Consider the following 20051-nt stretch of genomic DNA (forward strand, 5'->3'; position numbering starts at 1 on the left):
ATGCTGAGTTCCCCTTTTTGACTTTTTGACCAACAGAAGAGGGGAAAATACCCAGGTATACTCTAGAGTCTGTTCAGACTTAGAAACAGGGCCCCACTTGCAATGGCCCCATTTCAGGATCATTGCCCAAGGCCTTGGCAACTGTGCTTAGCCAGCTGAATGCTTTAACTCAGCATGGAATTCCAGTTGCCTCCAAATGTTTGTTCATCTTTGAGAGACCCCAGTATATATGAAACTAAATCCACAAGGCAATCTTTTTCCTCAAACATTAGTACTTTGTTACAAGAAGATATTAATATACCACATTTGAACTTAATTTACAGTGATCATCCCAACATTTTGAGAAAGGTAAACATTAATTTAACTTGATCTGGGAAGTTATTAAAGAAAAATTAACCTACAAACATAAAGCCACTGTAAGCTCTTTAAAGGCAGTGTGTCTTGAACTGTTCTCTGAATATTCAGCCAAAAACTTGAATCTACAATGAAGTCTTACCTTACCTTGTGGATAGGTTCAAATGTTAACACATACAGAGAAAAGCACATGTAGGCAAAGTCCCCTTGACAATCCCTTAGGAAGGCTCCATGTTGAACACCATTACACTCTCTCAGTAAATTCTACAGAGACAGTGTTTACTCCATTGCTACAACAGATTGTTGTCTTTTGAGTTGAGCACCAGATGAAATTATGAACTAGCATTTAGGATTTTAAAAGTTAAGTATCTTCAGCAATAGAATCACGTTCAGTTTGGTGAGGTTTTCACTCTATGCAAAGACCTTGGGTATTGATCGGAGCTCAGCTCACATTCAGTCAGGGACATACGCTCACTGAGTGGAATGGTGGGTGGACCCTCACACGCTGATCAAAAAATATTTCTCTTTCTTTGCAGAGTATGTAATTTACACAATTAAATGCATATATAACACAAAATACATGTAATTTGGAATTAAATGAGGAGCAATCTAAATAGGTACGGTGAGAATACATTTTCACAGTACAAGAGTCCAGATGTGCAGGGATATAATTTTCTCTGTCTACGGCTGAAATTAAATTTAGCTCTCATGATCCCATCTCCTTGGAAAGCAGAACACTTAGTTGTGCCAATTCTAGAGACTTGAGTCATTTCCATCTTAAAATGTAGTCTCTTAAGATTCTCTTCCTTTCCTTTTCCTTTCTCCTCTTCTTCCCAGAATAATCTAAGTTCTGGGGGGGATTACATATCATTTTAGCATCAGAGGAAGGACATTGGTCCATGTGTCATGTCTGTCCTCACTGGCCTTCCTGAAGTGTAGCTTGTTTCACCAAGTCTTGGGCCATAGCATCTGTTTCCACTGTGATCATGGCCAAAGTCAGGCTGGAGTAATCTCTGGCACTTTGGTGCTCCAAGACAGCCTGGGGACATGGAGGTCTCTCTCACACCAGCTGTCAATGACACTGCAGATCCTCTGCCACTTAGCCACATCTTTCATCCCATCCCTTTGCTGGACTGTTCTCCCATGACCTCTACTCTGGGTCCCCTTGTTCCACACCATTGTGACTCTCTGACAGACACACCCACGCTCAGTTATGAACCTTATTCAGGATCCCACTAAGACTTGAAAAATTATCAACAGATCTGTTCCAGCCCCACGGACTGAAGGATATAGACAGGGAAAGGATAAGCAAACCAACTTTTTCACATCCTCTCCTCCTAAACATACTGCACTTCCTTTTCTTCCCTATTGTGACCCAAAGATTGGTCTAGGGCACACTTCCCAGAGCTCTAGATGGATTGAGGAATCCCTAGACTTGTCTGAGATTTTCATCCACATTCAACCAGAATTTTTACCTTGAGAGAGAGGGTGTAAAGTCAAAGCCCCACACTAACAACTCAGCTCTAATATTCCTCTTCAAATGTTCTGAGCTCCTCCATCTCGACCAGAAAGGGGTCTTATCTTCTCTCTGTCCGGCATCTGATATCATTATGCATGCTTCCTTATATCCTGTGTAAATGGTATGCCCTAAATAAAAATAGACTTTTCTTCCCTCAAATCCTGGACCTTGCAAACCAAAAGCTCTTTAGTTCTCAGGCTATCATCTCTGCTATAGATTTGTCATTAAATTTGGAGAGTTTTCAGAGATTTCATCAAGTATTCTTTCTGCTCCTTTCTCTCTCCTCTCCTTCTGGGATTTCCATTATAAATATGTATACTTGATGATGTCCCACAGGGTTCTGAGGCTCTGATCATTTTTCTTCATTCTTTTTTTTCTTTCTGTTCCTCAAACTAGATAGTTCAATTGACATATCTCCAAGTTTGAGGATTCTTTTCTTCTAGCTGCTCAAATCTGTTGTTGAGTCCCTCTACTGAATTTTTCATTTCAGTTATTATACTTTTAAAATCCAGAACTTCTATTTCATTCTTTATAATCTCTATCTCTGTATTGATATTTTCTGCTTGGTGAAATGTCATTCTCCTACTTTCCTTTAGTTCTTTAGATTTGATTCTCAGTAGTTCTCTGAACATATTTAAAATAGCTGACTTAAAGTTTTTCTCAAGTAAGTCCAATGTCTGAGCTTTTTCAGAGATAGTTTCTATTGATTTTTTGCTCTATATGTGGATAATATGAGGTTTTTTCTTTGAAAGTCTAGAATTTTTGCTGAAAACTGGACATTTAAAATAATATAATGTGGCAACTCTAGAAACCAAATGCTGCCCCCTGCTCAGGGTCTCTGTTGTTTATTTAGTGACTTTTCTGAACAAATGTTGAAAGTCTATATTATTTTCATGTGTAGTTACTGAAGTCTCTGCTCATTTATCTTAGTGGTCAGCTAGTGATTAGATATCTGAAAACTTAAATACCTAGAACCAATAAGTTTCTCAGGCTTTGTTGAAGGGTTCTGTATGCGTTGGGGCATGCCTTCCATATTTAGCCAGGAAGTTGACAATTTTGCCTTAGCCTTTACTTTCTGTAGAGCCTCAAGGTCAGTCAGTGGTGAGAGCTTAAGACTTTCTCAGGTCTTTCCTGAACATACACACAGGTCTTGGCATACACAGAGCCCTACACATGCACATGGCCTTCTAAATTCCCAGGAGTATGTCAGAGATTTTCAAAGCCCCTGTAGCCATCTCAGTTTTTCCTTTAAAGCTTTTCAGTTATCCACTGCCTCAGGCAGCCACAAAGTTAAATAAGTGCCTCTAAATTTTTTCAACAAACACCTCATTCCAACTTATGGTTACCAGGGGGATGGATGGGGGGAAGGGATAGTTAGGGAGTTTGGGATTGACAGGTACACACTGCTATATATTCTTTTTATTTATTTATTTTAACATCTTTATTGGAGTGTAATTGCTTTACAATGGTGTATTAGCTTCTGCTGTATAACAAAGTGAATCAGCTATACATATACATATATCCCCATATCTCCTCCCTCTTGTGTCTCCCTCCCACCCTCCTTATCCCACCCCTCTAGGTGGACACAAAGCACCAAGGTGATCTCCCTGTGCTATGCAGCTGCTTCCCATTATCTATTTTACATTTGGTAGTGTATATATATCCATGCCACTCTCTCACTTCGTCCCAGCTTACCCTTCACCCTCCCTGTGTCCTCAAGTCCATTCTCTATGTCCATGTTTTTATTCCTGTCCTGCCCCTAGGTTCTTCAGAACCTTTTTGTTTGTTTGTTTGTTTTTAGATTCCATATATATGTGTTAGCATACGGTATTTGTTTTTCTCTTCCTGACTTACTTCACTCTGTATGACAGACTCTAGGTCCATCCACCTCACTACAAATAACTCAATTTTGCTTCTTTTTATGGCTGAGTAATATTCCATTGTATATATGTGCCACATCTTCTTTATCCATTCATCTGTCAATGGACACTTAGGTTGCTTCCATGTCCTCGCTATTGTAAACACACTGCTATATTTAAAATGGATAACCAACAATGACCTACCGCATAGCACAGGGAACTCTGATCAATGTTATGTGGCAGCCTGAATGGGAGGGGAGTTTGGGGGAGAATGGATACCTATATATGTATGGCTGAGTCACTTTGCTGTGCACCTGAAACTATCACAACCTTTTTAATCAGCTATACTCCAATATAAAATAAAAAGGTTTTTTAAAAAATGGAAAAAAAAAACACTTCATTCCAGGGGAAAGGACATTTTGCAGAGGCAGTGAACAAGTTCCAAGTTAAAGTTAAATAAAGATAGCCTTGAAATGAGTCTTACAGAGAGCCATCATACAGGTCAAATAATGACAGTTCTCTGGGAATGAGCCTTTAAAGGAACTGCAACCCCATTCTGCCTTCTTCAGTGGCTACCACACTGCTGGTTTTCCTCTTGATTGCAGGCCCTTGGTTTTCAGGCTACCATGGAGCTGGACAGTGGGACATGCTAAAATGCCACAAAGCTCACTATTTTTATTGAGAGTCAGCTGTTTTCTTTAATAAATGCTCCCTGGAGGGCTGCAAGCCTTTGATTAATTTCTAGAGTTCCAAAAAAAAGTTAATTCTGTCTTTTGCTAGTTTTCTTGCTGCTTTCATGTAATTTTTGGAGGTCCTGGCTCTGCCATTTTTGCTTATGTCACTCTATTACATATTTTTAAAGTATTTTAAAATGCAAAGCTAAGCAATGACTATTTTGTTTTCAGCTGTGATGCTGATGATAATATAATATTTATTGAGAACCATGTGCCAAGCCTCAGTCTAATAATTCACATGTATTATCTCAGTTAATCTTCAAAATAATCCCTTTACACAGGTACTATTACTATCCCAGTTTACAGACAAAGAAAATGTAGTATACAGAGTTTAAGTAATTTGCCTAAGATCAATAAGAACTAAGTGGTGGAAACTGGATTTGAACTCGTGCTACTTGTTTCTAGAATAAAGGGCTGTGAGGCATTGTGGAACAACTAGGAATTACCAGAATGAACAACATGTCAGTTAGTGTTTTAAAAATATTAACCCATGACATAGGCTTTTCTTTTATTGAACTCCAGATTACTTTAGGTGTAAGAAGCATTCATACCAGATATTTCTTGATCATCAAAATGTCAAGTAATTTTAATCTTTTTGATAAAAGCAAATTATTAAATATATAACTGAAGTCTTTAATATTCAGGTCTATGAGAACTTTCATATAAACAATTTAACAAATCAAAATCCTTTATCTGACATAATTTTTTTGTCTTTTGTTTGAGAAAATATTACCACTATATTTTGAGATACGCCCCTCCAGCCCAGTGCTGAAATCTTTTTGAGGCATTGGTTTAGCTTGTTCAATTTCAATTCAACAAAATTTCAGAGTGTTTACTTTGTGCCAGTTACTGGGGATGTAATGGTAAACAAAGCAGATTCTGCCATCCTGAGGCTCACAGTACAGTTAGAAAAGTCATGAAGTAATGACAGGTGTGATTAGTATTATGAGAGGAAGCACAGATATTATGGGATCATATGATGAGAGACTAGAAAAGGCACCCTTGAGGATATGACATATAAAGTGAGACCTAAAGGACAGGGTGGGGTCATGGGAAGTCTTGGCAGAGGAAACAGACACGTGAAGGCTAGAGACTGAGAAAGAATATGGTTTATTCAAGAACTGAGAACAACTTATTACGGGCAGAAAACAGAAACTATGGGGAGAGGCAGTCATGGAAATAAAAGGACTTGGCTGAAGGATCTTGTTTGTTCAAAAGCATTTGTTCAGATGAGCTAAAAGTCCCCCAAAGAGCAATACACTATATGTATACATAAATATTCTTTTAGCCCATCATTAAGAGGTTGCCCAGTGGTAGCATATGTGGTAGGGTTCTACTTTCTGGTTGATAGTTTTAAATGAAGAATTGCCCGCAATAGAGCTAAAATCTACCTGAAGGTGGTACTAGGAGAGAGGGATAAAAGGTTCATGAGCAAACTGGTAAAAGTAAGCCAAAATATAAAACTTGAAAGAGAGAGAGAAACAAATCATGCCTGGAGACAATACCACTGAAGTTATTCCAAGTTTCTATCTAATCAGACTGACTTCTCTGCTCAGGTATTTTACAATACATCATCCACAATCTCCATGACAACGTTTTGAAGTATTACATTTCCCTCTTTCATATGAGGAAATCAAGGTTCAGAAACATAAATGACTTCATTCAGTTAGCAAGTACTTACTGAGTACCTACTACAGCCTGCTTTATCAGTGAACCCAAGCTAATGGAACTTATATTCTAGCAGGAACTTATTCAAGTTCACACAACTGATAAACCTCAACTAAGACTTCTTTAGCTAGAAAGACTACACTCCCCTATTGCACCACACTGCACAAGAAAGGGTTATTTGTTTTCTTAAAAATGGTTCAGAAGTCACCTAAGTGATTCACTAACAATAAATTGTACTGTGATGTCATTTCAACTAAGCTCTCCATTATTTGCTGGTAATTACAACTGGTACCTTGATTTCGAGCTGTAGAAAAAGAGAGCTACACACAGCACAATCTGCCACCAGTCCCTCCCATCAGGAAGCTTGCACAAGCCTCTTAGATAACCTCATCCACCAGAGGGCAGACAGCAGAAGCAAGAACTACAGCCCTGCAGCCTGTGGAATAAAAACCACATTACAGAAAGTTAGACAAAATGAAAAGGCAGAGGACTATGTATCAGATGAAGGAACAAGATAAAACCCCAGGAAAGCAGCTAAATGAAGTGGAGATAGGCAAGCTTCCGAAAAAGAATTCAGAATAATGATAGTAAAGATGATCCAGGACCTCAGAAAAAGAATGGAGGCAAAGATCGAGAAGATACAAGAAATATTTAACAAAGACTAGAAGAATTAAAGAACAAACAAACAGAGATGAACAATACAATAACTGAAATGAAAATACACTAGAAGGAATCAATAGCAGAATAACTGAGGTAGAAGAACGGATAAGTGACCTGGAAAACAAAATGGTGGAATTCACTGCCACAGAACACAATAAAGAAAAAAGAATGAAAAGAAATGAAGACAGCCTAAGAGACCTCTGGGACAACATTGAACACACCAACATTTGCATTATAGGGGTCCCAGAGGAGAAGAGAGAGAGAAAGGACACGAGAAAATATTTGAAGAGATTATAGTCGAAAATTCCCTAACATGGGAAAGGAAATAGCCACTCAGTTCCAGGAAGTGCAGAGAGTCCCAGGCAGAATAACCCAAGAAGAAACACACCAAAACAAGTAGCAATCAAATTGACAAAAATCAAAGACAAAGAAAAATTATTAAAAGCAACAAGGGAAAAATGACAAATAACATACAAGGGAAGTCCCATAAGGTTAACAGCTGATTTCTCAGCAGAAACTCTACAAGCCAGAGGGAGTGGCACAGTATATTTAAAGTGATGAAATGGAAGAACATACAGCCAAGATTACTCTACCCGGCAAGGATCTCATTCAGATCAACAGAGATATCAAAAGCTTTACAGACAAGCAAAAGCTAAGAGAATTCAGCACCACCAAACCAGCTTTACAACAAATGCTAAAGGAACTTCTCTAAGTGGGAAACACAAGAGAAGAAAAGGACCTACAAAAACAAACCCCAAACAATTAAGAAAATGGTAATAGGAAGATACATATTGATAATCACCTTAAATGTGAATGGATTAAATGCTCCAGCCAAAAGACACAGGCTCGCTGAATGGATACAAAAACAAGACCTATTTACATGCTGTCTACAAGACACCCACTTCAGATCTAGGGATGCATACAGACTGAAAGTGAGGGGATGGAAAAAGATATTCCATGCAAATGGAAATCAAAAGAAAGCTGGACTAGCAATACTCATATCAGATAAAATAGACTTTAAAATAGACAATGTTACAAGAGACAAGGAAGGACACTACATAATGATCAAGGGATCAATCCAAGAAGCAGATATAACAATTATAAATATGTATGCACCCAACATAGGAGCACCTCAATACGTAAGGCAAATGCTAACTGCTGTAAAAGAGGGAATCAACGGTAACACAATACTAGTGGGGGACTTTAACACCTCACTTACACCAATGGACAGATCATCCAGACAGAAATTTCATAAGGAAACACAAGCTTTTAATGACACAATAGACCAGATAGATTTAATTGATATTTATAGGACATTCCATCCAAAAACAACAGATTACACTTTCTTCTCAAGTGCACATGGAACATTCTCCAGGATAGATCACATCTTGGGTCACAAATCAAGCCTTGGTAAATTTAAGAAAATTGAATTCATAACAAGCATCTTTTCTGACCACAACACTATGAGATTAGAAATCAATTACAGGGAAAAAAATGTAAAAAAACACACACACAGGGAGGCTAAACAATATGTTACTAAATAACCAAGAGATCACTGAAGAAATCAAAGAGGAAATCAAAAAGTACCTAGAGACAAATGACAATGAAAACCTATAGGATGCAGCAAAAGCAGTTCTAAGAGGGAACTTTATAGCAATAACAGCCTACCTCAAGAAACAAGAAAATTCTCAAGTAAACAATCTAACCTTACACCTAAAGGAACTAGAGAAAGAAGAACAAACAAAATCCAAAGTTAGTAGAAGGAAAAAAATCATAACAGAGCAGAAATAAATGAAATAGAAACAAAGAAACAACAGTAAAGATCAATAAAACTAAAAGCTGGTTCTTTGCGAAGATAAACAAAATTGATAAATCTTTAGCCAGACACATCAAGAAAAAGAGGGAGAGGACTCAAATCAGTAAAATTAGAAATGAAAAAGGAGAAATTACAATGGACAGAAGTACAAAGCATCATATTTATGTATTTTCAGAAATACAAAGCATCATAAGAGACTACTACAAGCAACTCCATGCCAGTAAAATGGAAAACCTGGAAGAAATGGACAAATTCTTAGAAGGGTATAACCTTCCAAGACTGAACCAGAAAGAAATAGAAAATATGAACAGACCGATCATAAGTAATGAAATAGAAACTGTGATTAAAAGTCTTCCAACAAACAAAAGGTCAGATCCAGATGGCTTCACAGGTGAATTCTATGAAACATTTAGACAAGAGCTAACACCCATCCTTCTCAAACTCTACGAAAAAAATGCAGAGGAAGGAACACTCCCAAACTCATTCTACAAGGCCACCATCACACTGATACCAAAACCAGACAAAGATACCACAAAAAAATAAAATTACAGACCAATATCACTGATGGAGATAGATGCAAAAATCCTCAACAAAATACTAGCAAACAGAATCCAACAATATATTGAAAGGATCATACACCATGATCAAGTGGGGTTTATCCCAGTGATGCAAGGATTTTTCAATATACAAAAATCAATCAATGTTATACATCATATTAACAAACTGAAGAATAAAAACCATATGATCATCTCAATAGATGCAGAAAAAGCTTTTGACAAAATTCAACACCCATTTATGATAAAAAAAGAAAAAACTCTCCAGAAAGTGGGCATAGAGGGAACCTAAGTCAACATAATAAAGGTCACATACGACAAACCCACAGCAAACATCATTCTCAATGGTGAAAAACTGAAAGCATTTCCTCTAAGATCAGGAACAAGACAAAGATGTCCACTTTCACCATTATTATTCAACATAGTTTTGGAAGTCTTAGCCATGGCAATCAGAGAAGAAAAGGAAATAAAAGGAATACAAATTGGAAAAGAAGAAGTAGAACTGTCACTGTTTGCAGATGACATGAAACTATACATAGATAATCCTAAAGATACCACCAGAAAACTACTAGAGCTAATCAATGAATTTGGTAAAGTTGCAGGGTACAAAATTAATGCACAGAAATCTCTTGCATTCCTATACACTAACAACAAAAAATCAGAAAGAGAAATTAAGGAAACAATCCCATTCACCATTGCAACAAAAAGAATAAAATACCTAGGAATAAACCTACCTAAGGAGGTAAAAAACCTGTACTCAGAAAACTGTAAGACACTGATGAAAGAAATCGAAGATGACACAAACAGATGAAGAGATATACCATGTTCTTGGATTGGAAGAATCAATATTGTGAAAACGACTGTACTACCCAAAGCAATCTACAGATTCAATGCAATCCCTCTCAAATTACCAATGGCATTTTTTACAGAACTAGAGCAAAAAATCTTAAAATTTGTATGGAGACACAAAAGACCCCAATAGCCAAAACAGTCTTGAGGGAAAAAAAGGAGCTGGAGGAATCAGACTCCCTGACTTCACACTATACTACAAAGTTACAGTAATCAAGACAATATGGTACTGGCACAAAAACAAAAATATAGATCAATGGAACAGGAAAGAAAGCCCAGAGGTAAACCTACGCACCTATGGTCAACTAATCTATGACAAAGGAGGCAAGGATATACAATGGAGAAAAGACAGTCTTTTCAATAAGTGGTGATGGGAAAACTGGACAGCTACATGTAAAAGAATGAAATTAGAACACTCTCTAACACCATACACGAAAATAAACTCAAAATGGATTAAAGACCTAAATGTGAGACTGAACATTATACAACTCTTAGAGGAAACATTGGAGGAACACTCTGACATAAATCACAGCAAGATCTTTTTTGATCCACCTCCTAGAGTAATAGAAATAAAAACAAAAATAAACTAATGGGACCTAATGAAACGTAAAAGCTTTTGCATAGCAAAGGAAACTATAATCAAGACGAAAAGACAGCCCTCAGAATGGGAGAAAATATTTGCAAATGAATCAACGGACAAAGGATTGATCTCCAAAATATATAAACAGCTCATGTAGCTCAATATCAAAAAAACAAACAACCCAATCCAAAAATGGGCAAAAGACCTAAACAGACATTTCTCCAATGAAGACAACAGATGGCCAACAAGCACATGAAAAGCTGCTCAACGTCACTAATTATTAGAGAAATGCAAATCAAAACTACAATGAAGTATCACCTCACACTGGTTAGAATGGGCATCATTAGAAAATCTACAAACAACAAATGCTGGAGAGGGTGTGGAGAAAAGGGAACCTTCTTGCACTGTTGATGGAAATGTAAATTGATACAGCCACTATGGAGAACAGTATCAAGATTCCTTTAAAAACTAAAAACTGAATTACTATATGACCCAGCAATCCCACTACTGGGCATATACCCAGAGAAAACCATAATTCAAAAAGACACATGCACCCCAATGTTCATTACAGCACTATTTACAATAGCCAGGTCATGGAAGCAACCTAAACGCCCATCGACAGATGAATGAATAAAGAAGATGTGGTGCATATATACAATGGAATATTACTCAGCCATAAAATGGAACAAAATTGGGTCATTTGTAGAGACGTGGATGGACCTAGAGACTGTCACACAGAGTGAAAAGTAAGAATGAAAGTAAGTCACAAAGAGAAAAACAAATATCATATATTATCACATATATGTGGAATCTAGAAAAATGGTACAGATGAACCAGTTTGCAACACAGAAATAGAGACACAGATGTAGAGAACAAATGTATGGACACCGAGGGGAGAAAGAGGAGTGGGGGGTGGGGGGATGAATTAGGAGATTGGGATTGACATGTATACACTAATATGTATAAAATAGATAACTAATAAGAAACTGCTGAATAAAAAAATTAAATAAAATTCAAAAAAAAAAAAAAAACAAAGAAAGGGACCTAATGGGAGGCTGATTGAGCCCCTTTATCAGGTAGTTAGAACCAATCAGACGCATGAGGACTGAGAAACATAGACATATCCCCACTGGGAAGTTGCTTGCTTCTCCTTGGCTACACCTCCCTTTCTCCTTCTTCAATCTCTCCTAGCTCCTTATCTATTTGGAGCTCTCTGGAAAGAGACCACAAAACCCAGGCCCTGTCTGTCCTGTAGGGACATTTAAGATCCCCTGGAACCTTGTTCCTCATTCTGATGTGTTCACTTTGGTGTCCTGGTTCCAGATCCTTGACTCCAGTCTCAAAAGGACAAGGCAAATATATTTCTCTTTCCTAGTGTTTAAGAATTCCTCTCACTTGCCCTCTGCTGTCATCCCAACACTCTGAATGAAGAACAATGTTACCACATGTCACATGTACAGAGAGACTCCCACAGAACTGTTCCCCTAGCACTGCCTTTCTTTTGAAGACACTGATTCTTTGAGCAAGTAAAAGAGGAAGACATCGGAAGGAGAAAGAGAGGGTAGGGTTGCCCTTGGCTCTTCCCATTGAAATACTTTCCAGGATTGTAGGCAGGTAGGGAAGCCATGACTCGAAAGGGGAAAAAAAAGTATTTTTGTTGTTGTTACTTTGTACTTTTCCTACGTTCTCAAAAATACAGCCTCAACACAACACACTTATACCAACGACTTCCCCCATGAGACTTTTCTGTGGAGATTTAACAAGCTGAAATTCGTTATAGATCTCTCTTTTATATCCTCACTTTTAGACCCTCTGAAATCTAAGACCACCTCTCTATTTGTATTATTAAGTTATTATTAGCTAAATTTTCAAATAGATACCAGCAAGCTACTTGGCCCGATAGGAAGAGTTTTTTTCTAAGGAGATGCTCTTCTGAAAGCACAAGCAGATTCATGCAACATCAGGCAATCCTGGAGAAGTACAGCCCCTGTCTGGCCTATGCTCTGTGTCTTGTCTTAATATCAGATCACATAACATCCCCACCATCCTTCTACGACCCTCTTACCAAGGAGACATATATCTAGTGAAATTCATCCAGCTTGCAGTCTTATACAAACAAATATAACTGGAGCAGACAAGAGATTAATGACCAAAACTAAAAGAACATTAGTAGAGCACACAACTCTCCAGATTTAACTACTCATAACCTAATGCGCCAAGTTGCTGGGATCATCAAGAGAAGATACATCATTTGCTTTCCTTCTTGGTAAACGTTGGAAAGAATGCATCTTGAGCATCTTCATTGAAACTTTGGCATCAAAGCAAAATTTACAGCTATAGAGCCTCCACGTTCCATGTAATTTTGGAGAGTTGTTTCACTTTCAGAGATTATAGTGTATCATGAAGTTCTGCAGATTCTTCCTTGAAAACAGTGTATACCCCACATCTACTGTCATCTCTTCATTCTCCCTGCCCCTTCTCTTTCTGGATGTGGTCGTATCTTGCTTGGACTTCTGAATTGATCTTCCCACTTTCACCTCTCCAATCCATTCTCCACACAGCAGTCAGAGCTAGAACATCCATTGATGATGTCATTCCCCTATTTAACTCTCTCTAATGGCTTCCCTTTGAATAAAAGATAAAATCTGAGATCCCCAACCTAGGCTCTGAAGCCCCTGCCTACTTCTGCAGCCCCCACTTGGCTCTCTGAATTTGAGCAACATTTTGACCTTGATTTCTCTTGCAACTCCAAGTTCTTTCCTACCTCAAAGATTTTGCACACATTATTCTGTTAGCCTGAAATGCTCTTTCCTCATGCTTTGCTTGATTAACTCCTCCTCATGCATCAGATCTCAGCCTAAATATCAGTTCCTTGAGAGGCCTCTCCCCCCATCCCGACTATCAGACCCTTTTATTACCGCTCTCATAGCACTCACTTTCCAAATTTATGCCTTAACTTGTGTGTTTATTGGTCCCATGTCTATCTCCTCCACTATAATAAATCCCCATGCAGACAGGGACGTTGATGCCTTGGGTCCCACTGTTCCCACTGCCCAGAGTGGTACCTCGTACAATGTGATGTGCTCGACAGATAAATAGTCAATGAATGCACAGATGAATATTTGTGGAAGGAAGGGAATCATAAATCCCCCAAACATCCCTCAACTTCCATGCAGAAGCCCTCCCACAGACAACGTGAGACTTCCAGACGACCCAGTGTACCTCATCCTAGATGCATTTCATGCCATAGTAACAGATTTGTGGGGGATAGGACATTCTACCCTGCTTCTGCGGCTCCCAACCAACTAACCCTACAGACGCCCTGACTGCTTCTGCCTCCATCACTACTGCTCCTTACCTCCACCCCCACCCCTGACAACTTACTCTGAGGTCAGAGGGTGGAGAGATCCTTTTAAAGACTCTGCCCCTTAACACGGTCATCTAAGACCCTCAGTGTCTTCTCTTTCCAGATCCTGTGCCTGTAAAAGCCACACAGGCCTACCCTTGCTTCTTTTTTCTTTTTTTAACTTTTCTTATTTTTCATTTTTTTAATTTAATTTTTATTTTATGTTAGAGTATAGTTGATTTACAATCTTGCTTCTTGCAGTTGTTGCAAACAAGCCCCAGCCCATCAGCTCTATTCATCAGATGGGCTTGGACCCAGGCTCTGGCCCCTTACTTTTCCTTGACCCTCCACTCCATCCTAGTGTCCACCTCATTTCTGGAACTCAGCTTGCTCTCCCAATCCTGGCTCCACTCTCAGTGCTTGGGCTCAGGGACTGAAGGAGCAGCCCAATTTGGCTTTCTTCCCTCCTAAGGGCAAAGCTTACATTCGGCCTTAAAATCTCTCTCTTTGCTGTTTGGAGATAATTTCAACCTGACACTAGGCCTCTGGCCTGTGCTCAGGCCAAGCTTAGGCAAGTCTCCCCACAAGACAGGAGATCATGGGATTTCCCTGGTGGTCCAGTGGTTAAGACTCCACGCTTCCACTGCAGGGGGCATGGGTTGGATCTCTGGTCGGGGAACTAAGGTCCTGCACACCACACAGCGTGGCCAAAAAAAAAAAAGAAAAAAAGACAGGAGATCAGCGAGCGGTGGCCCTTGCCCAACTCTGAGGTCCAGTTTCCCTCTGGTCTTCCACAAACATCCCCTTTAGCCTCTCCTTCACTCGTGTCCTCAGCCCTGCACACTCTGCCCACTCTACCCCCGCCCAGCCATCCACTAAATCTGTAACCAATTCTAATTCCTCAGTCAAGTTCATCTCCAGATCTTCTAAGAAACCCTTCCCATCCCTCCCACCTACTCACCGTGACTTGTTCACATTCAGCACACAAGATTCTCTACAGAAAGATGAAAAAAGGACAGACTCGAATTTAAATTCCATCCTTGTCACTTACTAGCTTGGGGCCTTGAGGGAATAACTTAATATCTTAAAGTCTCATTGTTTAAAAAAAATCTGTGAAACTGGAATAATACCCACTTAGAACATTTGGCTGCTAGCACAGATGTGCCACATCATAAGCATTCAATAAATGTGTGAGGGGGGAAGCTATGGCAATTGTAAAGAATTGGAAGCCTTGTTTTTGCCTGTATAGTTCTCCTAGATGCGGAGAAAAATCAGGAGAGCAGCAGAGTAAAGGAGAGATGTATGGAAAGGAAAGCTTCTGCTTTGGGTCTTAAACAATAAGCAGAATATGGGTAAGAAGGTAAGAAAGAGAAGCTTTCCAAGAGGGCTGACATGACGAAAGCCTGAGTACATCATGGCCATAGGACCATGGGAAGCAGAGCTGAAGAGAGTGAAGGGAAAAGTAGAAAGTAAGCCTGAATAGAAGGAGAAGGGCCAGCTCAGGAAAGACAAGACCCAAATGCAACCCAGGTTTCCCTTGACTCCATGGCTCTGGGTTTTCTCTTCTCTGTAGGTGGACCCTTCAGGCTGCATCATCTCAAAGCACTCGTTTATTTGTAACTCAATTAACCCAGCTTAGGGAGTGACATAGTACACATCTCACCCAAGAAAGTAATTAATGTTTGAAAAATTCAAATGCCACCTAAATTAATTGCTATGAAGATGTTGCTGGAGATCGTTCAAATGCCTCGGCCTAACCCTGGATGTGATGACAAAAGCAGGGACCTCCCACTCTGCTCCTTGACCTTGCATCACTCTGTTTGTTCCTTAAATGTTTGCTGGCATCATGGGGAGGCAGTTGTGGAAGAGTTCCAGTGAGTCTACATTTGCAAAAGTTCTTGACATCTTGGCTTGTCTATAAAATGGCTGGGTTTAAAAAAAAAAAATAGTAGACTCAAGGTAACCTGGTATTTCTTCTTATTTCTCTATTCCTTTGGACCTCGGTATCTCTGGTTAGGTTATAATAGTAGTACCAATACTAGCTCCAGATAAGTAAGACCACACTAAGACCCAGAATAGCCAAAGCAATCTTGACGGGAAAAAAAGGAGCTGGAGGAATCAGACTCCCTGACTTCACACTATACTACAAAGCTACAGTAATCAAGACAATATGGTACTGGCACAAAAACAGAAACATAGATCAATGGAACAGGATAGAAAGCCCAGAGATAAACCCACACACCTATGGTCAACTAATCTATGACAAAGGAGGCAAGGATATACAATAGAGAAAAGACAGCCTCTTCAATAAGTGGTGCTGGGAAAACTGGACAGCTACATGTAAAAGAACGAAAGTAGAACACTCCCTAACACCATACACAAAAATAAACTCAAAATGGATTAAAGACCTAAATGTAAGGCCAGACACCATAAAACTCTTAGAGGAAAACACTCTTTGACATAAATCACAGCGAGATCTTTTTTGACCCACCTCCTAGAGTAATAGGAATAAAAACAAAGGGCTTCCCTGGTGACACAGTGGTTGAAAGTCCGCCTGCCAATGCAGGGGACACGGATTCGTGTCCCGGTCTGGGAAGATCCCACATGCCGCGGAGCGGCTAGGCCTGTGAGCCATGGCCGCTGAGCCTGCGCGTCTGGAGCCTGTGCTCCGCAATGGGAGAGGCTGCAACAGTGAGAAGCCCGCGTACCACAAAAAATAAAATAAAATAAAATAAAAATAAAAACAAAAATAAACGAATGGGACCTAATGAAACTTAAAAGCTTTTGCACAGCGAAGGAAACTATAAACAAGACGAAAAGACAGCCCTCAAAATGGGAGAAAATATTTGCAAATGAAGCAACTGACAAAGGATTAATCTCCAAAACACACAAGCAGCTCATGCAGCTCAATATCAAAAAAACAAACAACCCAATCCAAAAATGGGCAGTAGACCTGAATAGACATTTCTCCAAAGAAGATATACAGATTGCCAACAAACACATGAAGGAATACTCAACATCATTAATCATTAGAGAAATGCAAATCAAAACTACAATGAGGTATCACCTCACACCAGTTAGAATGGGCATCATCAGAAAATCTACAAACAACAAATGCTGGAGAGGGTGTGGAGAAAAGGGAACCCTCTTGCACTGTTGGTGGGAATGTAAATTGATACAGCCACTATGGAGAAAAGTATGGAGGTTCCTTAAAAAACTAAAAAAAGAATTACCATATGATCCAGCAATCCCACTACTGGGCATATACCCAGAGAAAACCATAATTCAAAAAGACACATGCACCCCAGTGTTCATTACAGCACTATTTACAATAGCCAAGTCATGGAAGCAACCTAAACGCCCATCGACAGATGAATGGATAAAGAAGATGTGGTACATGTATACAATGGGATATTACTCATCCATGAAAAGGAATGAAATTGGGTCATTTGTAGAGACGTGGATGGACCTAGAGACCGTCATACAGAGTGAAGTAAGTCAGAAAGAGAAAAACAAATATCGTATCTTAAGACATATATGTGGAATCTAGAAAAATGGTACAGATGAACCGGTTTGCAAGGCAGAAACAGAGACACAGATGCAGAGAACAAACGTATGGATACCAAGGGGGGAAAGTGGGGGGGATGAATTGGGTGATTGGGATTGACATATATACACTAATATATATAAAATAGATAACTAATAAGAACCTGCTGTATAGAACAGGGAACTCCACTTCGCTATACAGTAGAAACTAACACAATATTGTAAAATAACTACACCTCAATAAAAAAATAAAAAGTGGCTGCTGATTGGGCAGGTATTTTACCTGTATCGTGACATGTATTCCTCACAACAGGCCTAAGAAATGAGTACTATATTTATCCCCATTTTATAGGTGAGGAAACTGAGGCACAGAGGTGTGTCAAGTAACTTGTCCAAAGTCACACACTTAGAAGTGATGGAGTTAGAACTCAGACAGGGCATCTGCCTCCAGAGCCCGTGGTCTCAACCCTCCTGCCTTTCTGCCGGTGCCACGAAGGTCAGCATCCTGACTTTACAGGGAGAGAAACAGTTGTGAAGCGATGAAGCGTGGGCTCAGCTCACTGAACGAGTGGATCAGTGGCAAAGTCAGAGCACTACCACCCTGGCTCTTTCTTGGTTCAATTTTTCTACCAACCAATCTGTATAAAGATGTTCCCTGTCTCGTCATCATTCTTCCATTTTTAATGGTTCCCAAGGCAATGGGACTTGAGCTCGAAGAAACAAAAATCCATTACAAAAGCAAAGCTGCCCCCCCTGGCTAAAATTCCATTTTCCTAAAGCTCAGGATTCCTAATCAAAACAAAAAGCGGTCAATCCCAGCCTTTTGACACACCACAGAATGGTCTTCAAATGGTCCAAAGTCCAGAGAAATGGATATGTCTTTCCTCTTGTGTAGGAGGCCAGGGAATGTCAACATCAACAGGTCAGACCACAGGCCTCTGGGCTTTTTTCAGAGCTGAGGTTACACATGTAAATGTAAAGATAGGAGAGTTACTACTTCTAAACACTTGGAAGTTTCATGGATTCTTTTAAAATCACATGGAGGTCCTTTAAACTGCTTCATCCTTCCTCCTTAACCAAGAAGGAGAAAATAGGATTTGGGGAGCAAAACCAAGCTCTCCATGTGGGAGTTGCTTAGAGAACTGATAACAATGTCCCTGGTTCTCAAATACATATTAGAAATACACGTGCATCTTAAACGTTGCAATCCTGGAGAATTTTATCTGGCTTCAGATTTAAGGGCTTGTTGGTACCTTAGATTTTTGACACAGTTACTTAGGACAGTTTTAGAGAAGAAAAATCAGGCTGGGCTTCATTCTCCTCCAGAAACATCAGCAGCTACTGTATCAAGCAGACCTTAACTGGGGGTGGTCTCACCCCTAAGAGGTAATGATGCTCAGACAGGCTCTGGGGGAGGTCTCCGTGTGTGGGAGCTAAGCCCAGTAATCAGAGGCTGCAGGGCGAGGGACAGAAGGAAGCCGGTGCTGTGCGCTACAGCCAGCCAAGATTGAAGTAATAATAGACATTTCATGTGGCCTGTTCGGTCTGTCAAAAATAGTCCAAAAGTTTTCCAACGGTGGCCAGCCAGAAGCCCTGCTCAGAGCCAAAGACAGCAACTGGAAACAAAGTTGCCAAACCCTTCTATCCCACTCTGTGTTGTATTATTTTGTGTTTTTTTAATTTTTCCCTTGGCATTTGGAACTTAGATGTCAGCTCTGGTGGATAGAAAAGCACAAGGCTTTCCTGCTGCTGCCTGTTCAAAGGTCATGTCATTGAAGGCAGCGGCCATCTGCACGTGGAGGCGGGAGGGAAGCAGTTCTTTCCACATGTGCATGGTGAGGATTTTTCAGGAGGATGAGATAATCATTTTTCGTTTAGTTTTCAGTTCATGTCCAGTCTGGCTTAACTTCCCTATGCTGAGGATATACTGATGGTGTTCAATTTTACTACCTGCTTGGCACTGCAAAGGGGCAGGCCTAATTTGGGTTAGTGCCCTTTTTAGCAGGGAACAGCTATGTGGAAATGAAGTGGAACATCATGTCTTTAGGGGGGTTGTCAGTTCTCTGAGAAATTGGCTAATGGAGAGTCTTTCCTTTTAAAACACTAAGCTGTGTGTTTCACAAATACTCAGGAAATTGAAGCTCAGCTTCCCTCAGATAAGTTTTATGATAAAAAAAAGAGGAGCCTCTGTTCAAACAAATAAATCTTCAGAGGGAACAGTAGAAACAGAGACATGAATTTGCTCATAAATATTTCACATTTTTTGACCTTCCCATGATTTGGTTTTTCCTTAGGTTTTTAATTCTGGTACAGAAAGTGCCCGGTACATAGGAAGTCCACTAAAAATACTGAAGTGGATGATTTCATCTGTGTTGAGCCAAGCATATTATTATGTATATAATTAATGATAGCATGAGTTGAACTAATAAGACAAACAGAGAAATGGCCAAAAATTACTAACACCACAAACATCACTCATTCTTGAAGGCAAAGATCACCCCTAATTGGAAGAGGTCTCTGGGCTCATGGCCTCACTTTTCTTAGCTCATCCCATGTATGCAATGCT

The sequence above is a fragment of the Leucopleurus acutus genome, assembly GCF_964270905.1.
Source record: "Leucopleurus acutus genome assembly, chromosome: 15".
In the NCBI taxonomy this organism is placed as follows: domain Eukaryota; kingdom Metazoa; phylum Chordata; class Mammalia; order Artiodactyla; family Delphinidae; genus Leucopleurus; species Leucopleurus acutus.